The sequence below is a fragment of the Camellia sinensis genome, chromosome 10 (genome assembly GCF_055761805.1).
Source record: "Camellia sinensis isolate YWXY chromosome 10, ASM5576180v1, whole genome shotgun sequence".
NCBI classification, from domain to species: Eukaryota; Viridiplantae; Streptophyta; class Magnoliopsida; order Ericales; family Theaceae; genus Camellia; species Camellia sinensis.
Genome location: NC_138970.1, coordinates 133,966,801 through 133,978,927, shown reverse-complemented (window position 1 = coordinate 133,978,927; position 12,127 = coordinate 133,966,801).

Below are 12,127 nucleotides of genomic sequence, written 5' to 3'. Positions count from 1 at the left end.
TCTTGGTATCGACTTTGATAATATTGACTCCCATCGGGTACTACACTCCTTCGACCTTTGCTTGTTGTTTGTAGTGTATTTATTTGGTAGAATGTTGCACTTCCAACTTTGTTTGTTGTCAATCTTTTGGTTGTTTACTCGAGCTATGAAACTTGGTTTTGCTTAGCTCGTTTTGACCCATTTCCTTTGCTCGGTCCATTTTGGAGTGGATGTTAGGCGTCCAATCAGCCACTGTTGCTTGGTCCACTTCGGAGTGAGCATTGAGCTTCCGACTAACTTTCATTGCTCAGCCTTTGTTGCTCGGCCTAGGCATTGGGTGTCTGACCAACTTCTGCTGCTCGGCCCAGTCGTTGAGTGTCCGACCAACTTTTGTTGCTGGGCCCAAGCATTAGGCGTTTGACCAACTTCTGCTGCTTAGCCCAGGCGTTGGGCATCCGATCAACTTTTGTTGCTTGGCCCAAGCGTCGGGCGTCCAACCAACTTCTATTGCTCGGCCCAGGCATTGGGCGTCCAACCAACTTTTGTTGCTCGGTCCACTTCAAAGGGAGCGTTAGGTGTCCGGCCAACTTTTGTTGCTCGGCCTACTGCGGAATGGGTGTTGGGCGTCCAATTAACATCCATTGCTCGGCGCGCTTAAGAGTAGGCGTTGGGCATCCAATCAATCGTTGTTGCTCGGTCAAAGCATTGGGCATTTGACAAACTTCTATTGCTCGGGCCAGGCATTAGGCGTCCAACCAACTTTTGTTGCTCGGTCTACTTCATTCCAACTTCTATTGCTCGACCCAAGCATTGGACGTCCTACCAACTTTTGTTGCTCGGTCTACTTCAGAGTGAGCATTGGGCATCCCACCAACTTTCGTTGCTCGGCCCACTTCAGAATGGGTGTTGGACGTCCAATTAACTTCTGTTGCTCGGCCCAAGCGTAGGGCATTTGACCAACTTTTGCTGCTCGGCCTACTTCGAAGTGGATGTTCAGAGTCCAACCAACCTCCATTGTTGGAGCGCTTCAAAGTGGGCGTTGGGCATCCAACCAACCTCTGTTGTTCTGTCCAAGCATTGGACGTCCGACTAACTTTTGTTACTCGGCCCATTTCGAAGTGGGTGTTGAGCGTCCAACCAACCTCTGTTGTTCATCCCTCGTTGTGGCTCTTCCACTTCGTATCACCTTCGTTAGGCTGAGGTCCTTTTGTAATGAAACTTTAAGTTAATAAAGTATCTTCGAAATTTGCCAAGTGTTGGACTTGTAACTCGAACTTTCAATTTCTTCATGTTTATGTTGTTTGCCACCAGCCGAGCAACAAGGATGTAGCCCTACATTGTTCGTTGTTCGGCTAGACTTCGCCTTGTGCCTTTGAAAAATTGAGTTGCCCTTCCAGTCGAGCAATAATAGGAAAACCTTGCGAGATTTCCCGTTTGGCCTTAATTGAATTAGTTGTCTTGCCCCCAATCGATCATCATTGTCCGGCCGTTACTTGACTCGGTTGCGCTTTTGTTTATCTCATTTTGGAGTGGAGAGCAAGCTTTGACCTAGCTTCTGTTCAGACTTCATTGTAGAGGGCTCGGTTTAACCTAGCTCTTGTTCAGTCCACTTCGGAGTGGCATTTGTTCGGCACACTTTGGAGTAGACGGCTAGGTTGAACCTATCTTCTTTTTGGCCTACGTTGGGTGGCCTTTATTCAACCTACCTCATAGTGAAGGACTAGCTTTGATCTAACTTCTGTTTGGCACACTTCAGAGTGGCCTTTGTTCGTCGCACTTCGGGGTGGACAGTTAGGTTCAACCTAGCTTCTATTCGGCTTATATCAGAGTGGCCTTTGTTCGGCCCACATCGAAGTGGTCAACTAGGATCAGCCTAGACCTTTGTTAGGCCCACACTAAGGTGGTCATCTAGGATCGGTCCAGACCTTAGTTAGGCCCACGTCAAGGTGGTCGACTGGGATCAGCCCAGACCTTTGTTAGGCCCACGCCAAGGTGGTCCACTGGATCAGCCCAGACCTTTGTTAGGCCCACACTAAGGTGGTCGGCTGGGATCGGTCCAGACCTTTGTTAGGCCCACGTCAAGGTGGTCGACTGGGATCAGCCCAGACCTTTGTTAGGCCCACGTCAAGATGGTCGATTGGGATCAGCCCAGACCTTTGTTAGGCCCACGTCAAGATGGTCGATTGGGATCAGCCTAGACCTTTGTTAGGCCCACGTTAAGGTGGTCGATTGGGATCAGCCCAGACCTTTGTTAGGCCCACACTAAGGTGGTCGGCTGGGATCAACCCAGACCTTTGTTAGGTCTACGTCAAGGTGGTTGACTGGGATCAACCCAGACCTTTGTTAAGCCTACACTAAGGTGGTCGGCTAGGATCGGTCCAGACCTTTGTTAGGCCCACACCAATGTAGTCGGTCAGGATTAACCTAGACTTATGTTTGGGTTGTACCATACCCTTATCTGTCGTCTTCTCCATCAATGGAGTCTTTCCTTCCAATAGGTGGAACAACTCGATCGCGAGAATATGATAGAGCCTTGCCACATCTAAACTTTATTCGTCAATACAGATCTCATCTTTCGAAAGACTCAGGAGGATTTATGCTTTGTCATTCGTCTTCTCCATCATCGGAGTTCTTCCATACAGTGGGTGGGACAACTAAGCAGTAGGGATTTGGTGGTGCTTTGCTATATCTAGACTTCATTCATCGATTCAAATCTGGTATTCTGACACTATTAGGATTATTGGTCCTTTATCATTCGTCTTCTCCAATACTGGAGTCCTTCCATCTAGATGATGAGACGAGTCAATAGCAATGATGCGATGGTGTTCCATCATATTTGGACTTTGTTCTTCGATGCAGATCCGGTCCTCCAACACTTTCATAAAATATAGTCCTTTATTGATCATCATCTCTTTCATCGGAGTCCTTTAGAATGAGGCATTAAAACGACTAAACAACAATAGTGCAGTGGTGCACGCCGTGTTCGGACATCATCTGTCGGTGTAGATCTGGTCTCTTGATACCCATCAGTGCAGATCTAGTTTTCCGGCACTCTTCAAAGTGTCAATTTGTTATCCTTTGTCTTCTCCGTCAACAGAGTCCTTCTCCAAAGTTGCAACAAAGGTATCTTTTTCATTCCTTTCACTGGAGCTTGTCACGGAACAGTATGGAACTCTCTCACTTTGGTCGCGGTTGTCTCTATTAAGAGAGAGATGTTGGGGTGACTCGCCGACAATGACATGACGTTGCTTCACTACATCGGTGGCCTATTCGTCAAGGTCCGCAAGGTCTTCATGCATTCTAGGGAATGCTGGACCGTTGTTTCTAGTCTTCTCCACCATCAGAGTTCTCTCTCCTAGATTAAAATGAGGTATGTCTTCGATTCCCATCACCGTAGTTCGTCACGAAGCAATCAGTGGTGTTCCTAAAGACGGCGCCAATTGTGTGGGGGTGATTTTCGCACTATGAAGAAGGGTTGAACTTCATGGATGAACAGCAGGCTTTGGGAATTGAAGATCTGCACAGAATAACAAACGGTGAGGCTGCCCGACCGGGGTTTGGTCGGAAACCCCTCCGATGGTAAAGTCATCAACTCAGGGAGAGGAAGAAGAGAGAATGCAGAGAGTGTATATGTGTTAAGTGTGTGGATTTTTGGATCCCTTGAGAGTGAATAGTGTTCACCTTTTATCAGAGAAGGTTGTTTGTCGTTCAAGTCCTTCTCTCTCCGCCATCTGTCCAATGTGTCTTATTCGTGGTCGTCTCCCATTGGAGGAGAACGACCACTCTGCCTGACACTCGGGTGCAGGTCTGATTTGTTTGTCTCATTAGCGGACATCTCTCATTGGAGGAGGACGACCACTCCGTCTGTTATTCAGATGCAGGTCTGTCATATATGTACCTTGTTCCTCTGCACCTCCATGTCTCCACGTCCTGTTCATACAGAGGGAAAGGAGCAGAGTTGTTCGTCTCTTGTGGGTCCAAGAAAGATCTTCAGTGAATTGGACTTCTTTGAGTTGGCCTACTCTAGAATGGTTGTCCAACCAAGAGGTCCAACATGTTGCTCAGCCCACTTCGGAGTGGTTGTCAGTCCATCCAGGAGGTTTAACATGTTACTCAACCTACTTCGGAGTGGTTGACTGCCTGTCCAGGAGGTCCACCATGTTGCTCGGCCCACTTTGGAGTGACATTCGTACATTGGGCCGACCTCCTATGATTGTCTTGCTTCGGAGCAAGTGTTGGCCATAGGGCCGAGGTCCAACCTAGCTCAACCTCAGAGTGAGCATTGCATTGGGCCTAGCACCAAGACTTGATTAATTTTTACCCACTTTAGTAAGGTAGTGGAAGGCATATGGAAAAGAAAGAGAAAACAAAGTGATTTGTAATGAGAAGATCTGGTTATGGTTGTGGGCAAATGGGAATGAGAAGAATAGTGAGTAAGTTGCAATGAGAGAGTGGTAGTATTTGTGGTTGGTGAAAATGGAGTGGTGGGGAAGAGTTGGTTAGTGGTGTTGAGTTCATAAAATATAGTAGAGAGAGAAAGTACATAGGGAAAATATATAGTGGATAAATAGAGAAAAATCATCACAAAAGAAAGCTTTTTAGGATGCTTAGCTATGCTTCTAATTTTATAAAAGTTTTACTTAAAATAAGAAAATTATTACCAAAAAAATAAAAATAAAAACTAAAATACAATGAGAGTTAGACTTGAAATACAACCGACACTCTACTCGTAAGATTCTTAAAAAGACTATAAACTTACTTACATTAACTATTCATAATGAAAATGAAAATTTAGTATTAAAAACAGATGCCAACAATAATCACGGAAGTGCAATATTAAAAATTAAAAAAAAAATTGACTTTTAGCTAATATAATAGAAGTTTTAATCAAGCAAAATATAACTACCCCACTATGGAAAAAGAACAATTAGCAATTATAGACACCCCATTTTTGACCGTCCTCAAGACTTGGACGTCACCGCTTGAACACTCGGTGATCATCCATGTTTGCGTTTGTCTTGAGTTCCCGGAGGTCTTGGCTACGCGCCTTGCCTCAGGATCTCTTGACTCGACCGTTTTGTGTCTGGTTTTGCACCAAACACTTGTGTTTTTGCTTTGGAGGGTAGGGAATGGCTTTTGGGACATCCCTACACTCCACTGGCCGTGGCTTGAGGCCACCGGCTGTGTCTTGTTGCCATCGGCCAAATGTGATGGTCGGCCGGCCAATTTGACTGACGGTCGGCCACTTTGATGGCCGGCCAGCCAAATGTGGTTTTTAATAGATATTCCTGCAGACAGCTGGCAGCTGTCATTCCAGGCCATACCCCAGCCCATGCCTGGACGTGGGAGCTCTGAGGAGCTGCAGACTGATATATCTCTATATCAATCAAGCCTCTTGACAAAAAGGAGAGAGGACACACAAGGAGAAAAAAAAAAGAGAGAGATACAACTTGGAGAAAGAAATTTTCCTCTCTCTCTAAAAAAATTCTCAGCTCTCTCTCCCTATCTCTCTCCCAAACCCTTCAAATCCTAAGGTTCTTGCACCATTTACCCCACACCTCATAGCACAAGGCTTCCATCCTTCATTCCAGCACTTTGGGATTTTTTTGGAGAGGTTAAAGGCTCAGAAATTTGGTTCAAGGGCAGCTGGTTCATTGGTCTTCAAGGGTAAGTCCTCTTCTCCTCTTTTCTTGCCTTATTTTGCTTTGTATCTAAGCCATACTTTCTAGTTTTTTTGGGCTCCGACCCAAACTGAAAATGGTCATATTTTGAGCCCCTTTTCATGTTTGATCAAGGACCTCCTACTGTTTGAGGTCTCCTACTACCACTTGCCTCTTTGTCTCTCTTTTAGGCCAATTTTTGCATAGTATTTTAGGCTTACTTGTGAGCTGTTTTGGACTTTTCCATAAACTGTGAAATATATTTTTTCGAGCCCTTCTTAAACATTGTTGAAGGGCTCTCCTTGGTTTGAGGCCTCCAGCTACCACTTGTCTCTTTACCCCTCTTTTAGGCCCTTTCTTGCATGATAGTTTGGCCCTATTTGTGATTATTTTCGTGGTTTGATGTAAACTGTAAAGTACCTTTTTTTGAGCCCCTCTTCAACTTTGTTGAAGGGCTCTTTGCTATTTGGGGCCAGCTGCTGTCCCTTTATGTTTAATATTTTTTTTAGGGCCATTTTTGCATGATAGATTAGGCCTATTTGTGTTTATTTTTTAGACTTGTTATAAACTGGAAATATGCATGTTTTGGGACTGTTTTGCATCTGTATTCATTCCTCATGATCAAATAATGCATGCTTTGTATAGCCGTAAGTCATTCTGTGTGCCTAGTTTCGAGTTGCGAGTTTCATCTCATGCATCGGGTGCCATTTTTCCATGTTTCGGGGCTGTTTAGCATCATACTTCAGTGCTGGAACATATGCCATTGTATGTCATAATTCATCCTTTCAATGCCTTTGTAGAGTTGTGTTTTGTGCCTTAGAATCGGGGCCATTGCATTGTGCATGTTTGCACGCATCTTGGTTGCCTCATTTTCATCACATGGCCACTGATTTTGGCATGCTTGCAAGCTATCCATGTTAGTTTAAGTCTATCATCGCATGTTGTTGCATGCCATGTTAGCTTACATGTTTAGGTTGCGTGCCTAGTATACATTGCTCAATTGCATGTTCATGTTCATGTTGCATACTCAGCCTCCATGCCTAGGTTGCATTTCATTGAGCATGCATCCCTTGCCTCTTGATCAACCATGATAGGGGTTGGGGCCCTTTGATGTATTTTGTGCTTGCATTTCATTTGATATCGAAGTTGCACACTTGGCTTTTGGGCCATCATGCATTGAAATGCGGGATTGATGGCCCGAGGGTCGAGGGCCATGCTCCCTTGAGTCCATTGCATGATAGGGAGTGTGTCCATGCTCACATTTGTTTGAATTTCCTTGCCATGCACTGTCTACCCTCTGCTGCTGTCAAAAACAGGTTCTGCAGGAATATTTGGCCGGCCGACCACCTATACTGCCGACCGGCTATTTATTATTTGCCGATGGATCCAAAAATGGCCGATAACCATCCGGACATGGCCGGTGAAAATTCCACTTGGTCGGTGATGCTCCCCAGTGTCCAGAGAGTGCACCTTGGGAGTTGCACAATTTTCGGAGGAGCAAGGCAGTGTAAACAGAGACAACATTGGCATGGTACGGATTTTCGGGCAAAATGAGTCAAGCATGCATCGTCCACGCATTTCGAGGCGGGGGCTGTGGCCACTTTAATTCAGCGTTTAATTTGTTAAGTAATTAGAAATTCTGTAATAATTAATTTAGTATTATTTATTCAGACTGTAATATTTATTCGGACCCTCTGCGCGAGGGTAATGTTGTAATAAGTGTGCGTGAGTGTGTGTATGTCTTCCAATCCCACGTCTTTCTTCCCTTTTATTTACCCGCTTATGATGGTAGACTAGGGCATATTTAAATTAGTATACCTTATGCTATGCATGCGTACATTCATACATTTGTCTTGCATGCACCGGGCTCGGCGCATCATTCTAACTGCATTTGTATTTCAATTCCAAATTGAATACGTGTAAGTTGTAGCATTTCACATGTCATTGTAGATTAGCCGAGCCTATCTTAGTTGCATTCTGCATGTGTTGTATTAGCCATCTTAACATGAACTAGGATCATGCACATGATTACTAACTAGTTTTTGTTTTGGCTCGGAGTACTCGGTAAGCATTTATGCTTTAGCATACCGCATGCGTGTGAGTGTTGTCATAACAGCATGATTACCATAAGGCTAGCTGCTTATGTGATATAACTGCTTGAATGCCTGTGGATAGAGGTTGAATTACCTAAATTGGAAAAATGCATTAAAACTGTGAGTTTTAAGCCCACTAGATAGTGGCAAAACCATCTTTTCTAAATCCCACTTGAGGGTGGCAAAACCTACATTTCAGCCTACTTGCGAGTAGCAAACCATTTTCAAAACAAGCATAAAATGTTTTGTTCCAATTTAGGCAATTTGGTCTATACTTGTTTGCTGTGCGCATAACATAGTAATTCTAGGCTAATGACCGGAATAAGAACACATAACATTTTCAAAAACGGATATCACGGTTAGTAGAGGCCGATCTTCGGATCGGGCGAGAGGGGGTGCTCATAGCTGACCTTCCCCAATCGTTCCCAAGCTCCCGAGCCGAGGCAACTTTGGTGATGACGGACACGTGGCCTTTGGCACCGAGTCAGGGTTTCCTAAATTCCCCCATAAAAAATATTTAGGTGGCGACTCTGTATCTGGCAAAGCAGTCCATGTTTGGCACTTCTTTTCTAAAAATCTGTTTTCCAAAACGATTTGTCGGATTTGGACTCTTTGGTTCAGATTAAGAACTGTGACACAAATTGAGTCCGAACTGTAGCACGAAGGCCTCATGCGGGCTCGTCTACAGTTTCTGGCGACTCTGCTGGGGACTTAGAGAGCTTGACTCGAACTTGTGATATCCTGTTTTGATTTTATTTATGTGTCTCTTTGCATTGCATGTGCATTGGTGCGCCTAGGACACCGTGTTTGCCATCTACCATTCCTGAACGGTTTGCCGGAGGCTTGACTTTGTCAAAGCATGCCATAAGGCTGACCAGTTGTGGGCTCTGACCGTATGGGAACACAAACCCCGATTTTACCGGGGCACCCTTTTCGACCATTCGACCTAGTGCATATCGAAATCCATAGTGACTATTCCAAACTAGGACAGGTTGCTTACCCGATGTTAGGTTGTTTGAAAACTGCTGCGTGCATAGTGAAACCCTAGCTCCTGACAAAAATAGGACAGGGAAACCCTACCCCTCCATAGGGGTGTTTTGGCTCTCTTTACTTGCTATGTGTTTTTAGAGTGTATCTATGCAGGGGAACACACATATCAGTTCACAAGTCTGAGTGTCAGGCCTGCGGGCATCAGTGTTTTTGGGAATCAGTCATCTATGGGTATCAGATTTAGGCTTTGGGATAGCGATTTGGAAACGGTGATCAGTGATTAAGGAACAGTACATTCAGCTTGTGGGCAATTTGTAGTGATACCCAACTACGTGTTGTGTCTATTTTACGTTGTTATGTTGTCCAACCGCCCGTTTATTTATTTGTTTTATTTATCTTTTTACTAGGTAGTCGAGCACAATTGCTTCTGACCCTGTAGATATTCCCCAAGTAGTCTGGATTAGAGGTCGTCGGCTCCATCGATCTGAGGATCTGGTAGACGGACAACCAGTGTACCACTCTCTACCCCCGGTTACTAGACGGAGGACAGCTAGGCATAGGGCATCAGTTCAATAGTCAGTACAGAGGGCTTTATCTACCCCACCTGTGAACGGTAGGGATCAGGATTCTGCTTCTCCCACAGAAAGGGAACATATACCGATAATTCAGGTAGAGCAGAACAGTATGGCCAATTTAGAGGAGATGGTATGCCAGCTCCAAGTGAGTGTGAAAATGATGTAGCAGGATGCTGTCCGACAGGCAGAGTTCGCCAAGCAACAGGCCACGGTTATGAATGAACAAGCAGAGTTAATCGTAAGGTTACAGCAGCAAACCGGAGCATCTGCTTCACAACAAGTTCTTCCCCCGCCAGGAATTCCCACCCCCGGGGAGACAGCTAATGTTCAGAATGATACGGACATTCCTATGGGACCACCTCCACCTCCGATCCTACCCCAAATCCAACCCCAGTTATCCAAAACACCCACCAACCTATCGGACTCTCCCTTTGAGTTCGAGACCGATCCTACAGCATTAAAATTGAGCAAGCTCGAAAAGCTGTTCAAGAGATCCCAAGGAGTCAAGACCATCCCTGACATCGAAGATGGATATACCAACGCAGCTGTGACGTTGCTTGACAGATTCAAAATGCCGCACATCGATCGATTTGATGGGTCCGGGGACCCCATGGTGCACCTGAGATTATTTTCAGACATTTTAAGGCCAATGGATCTCAGCAGACTTCAGAAGCTGTCTCTGTTCGGCCGAACCCTGTCGGGTGTGGCGGCCATATGGTATGCCAAATTAGAAGATGATGTCAAGAGAAACTGGGACGAGATGGCCGAGGCCTTCATTACGCAATACTCATACAATACACAAATCGAGATTACAACTCGTGATCTCGAGACAACGAGGCAAGAGCCTAAAGAGAGCTTCTCAGAATTCGTGACTAGATGGAGGGCCAAGGCTTCGATGATGACCCTAAGGCCTACAGACAAAGACCAGATTTGGATGATTGTGCGCAATCTTCAGTCGAAGTTGATGCAAAAGATGATTGTACTCCCCTTCCCTACCTTTTCCGATCTACATGAAATGGGGGTGCAGATTGAGGATGCCTTAAAGCAAGGCTTAATTGATAATGACCGGGAGCAACCCCAAAGAACTTTCAACCGCAACACTAATGCCGGCCCGAGCGGAACTACAACTACAAGAGCCTCTGAAGTGAGCATGGTCACCACCAACCCCCCTCCAAGAACCATGGCAGCTGCGCCATTCTCCGACGCGTCCGGAAGCCATACCCAAACAGCCAAATACCCACCCAAAAACACAAGAACCTTCGCTCCACTGTATATGCCCTTATCCAAAGCTCTGGGGGTTCTAATCAGAAAAGGACATTTGAAGCCCCTAGAACCGCGGCCCAAAGACTTCCCCCTACCCACAACCCAGGCAAATATTGCGCATTTCACCAACAGCACGGTCATGACACCGATCTGTGCTTCCGACTACGTCATGAGATCCAAGATCTCATTGATAATGGGGTGATCTTGCCTCCTGAGAAACCCAATGTTACAACAAACCCTCTCCCCACACATAACCAAGCTCCACCGCCTAAAAGGATCAACTTCATCCAAACTGGGGTCGTGTTTTACGATCCTAGCATCTATATCACTCCTTCCCACCTGCCTAAACCAGAGGTACTCCTTCCCGACTGCACCGACTTGTGCATGATGGACATCTCCATGACCCAACCTAAGCCAACGGTGGTGACTATCGAGGACAAGAGAGAGGAGATCCCGAAGGAGAAGAAGGTTGTTGAGTCAGAGTCTGCAGAATCTGGGGGTCGTGTTAAGAAGACATATAGTCCGGGTGACTACATTTCATCAATAGGCCAGGATGGGCCAGATGTGGAATTACCAACAAGAGAAGAACTATGTGTGATCCAAGGGGATAGTCTGGGACAGGGAACAGATGATTTAAGGGCTGGGGAGGAGGACCTTGCCAATCTCCAGTTTTACAGTGACCAAGATCCAGAGGGCACAGCAGTCAACTGGTTTGACTATGAGGAATCAGCAGAGGCCACTGGGTGGTTAGATGATCAACCAGATGTAGTGGAAGAGTTCCAACCAGGACAGAGTCCGACAGGGGTACGAATGTCAGTGATAGTCGAAAGAGTCAGAGAACAGAATACATCGCCGGAGAGCGCCGATGTTAAGAATTCCGCTAGAGATTGGAGCATTCTGAATGCAGGAATTATTGAGCAGCCAGCTGTGTTGATACGGTCGGAACAAGAAAGATTTGAAGATCCCGCCAGAATCAGAAAGGCAAAGGCCCATGTAGGGACTGAAATTGCTGTGTGCGCAGGAACAGAGAATGCTGCGATCATAGGGGTGGAAGATACCGCGAGTGCGAGAACAATCATACCAGAACCAGACAGGTGTCTGTCGACTGCTGATGGAATGTGGTGGGAAGATGAGGATTTATGTCTTGCCCATATGGACGAAGATTGGGGGAACAACCAACCCGATGACACCTGGTACCTTAGAGAAATCGACCACATGACAAGAAGCGGACGGTATTTCAAGCCCCCGCACCTAAACCAGCCAGAGACATCTGGGAAAGACAAGGAAGCTGAGAGACAGAAAGAGAAACAAGTCGAAGAAGAGGCTGTACTAAAGCAGTTAAAAAAGATACAGGCAGACATCTCCATTTAGGGACTGCTTATGGCATCACGAGTGCATAGACAGGTTGTCCTATCAGCCATGGACAAGGCAAAGCTTTCGATAGAAACTATGCCAGAACAGCTAGTAGGCTTAGTTTTTCCGGGAGGAGCTACCCCGATGTTGACCTTTTCTGACAAAGAACTGCCACCTGAGGGTGCGAACCACAACAAGCCACTCTACATCTCCG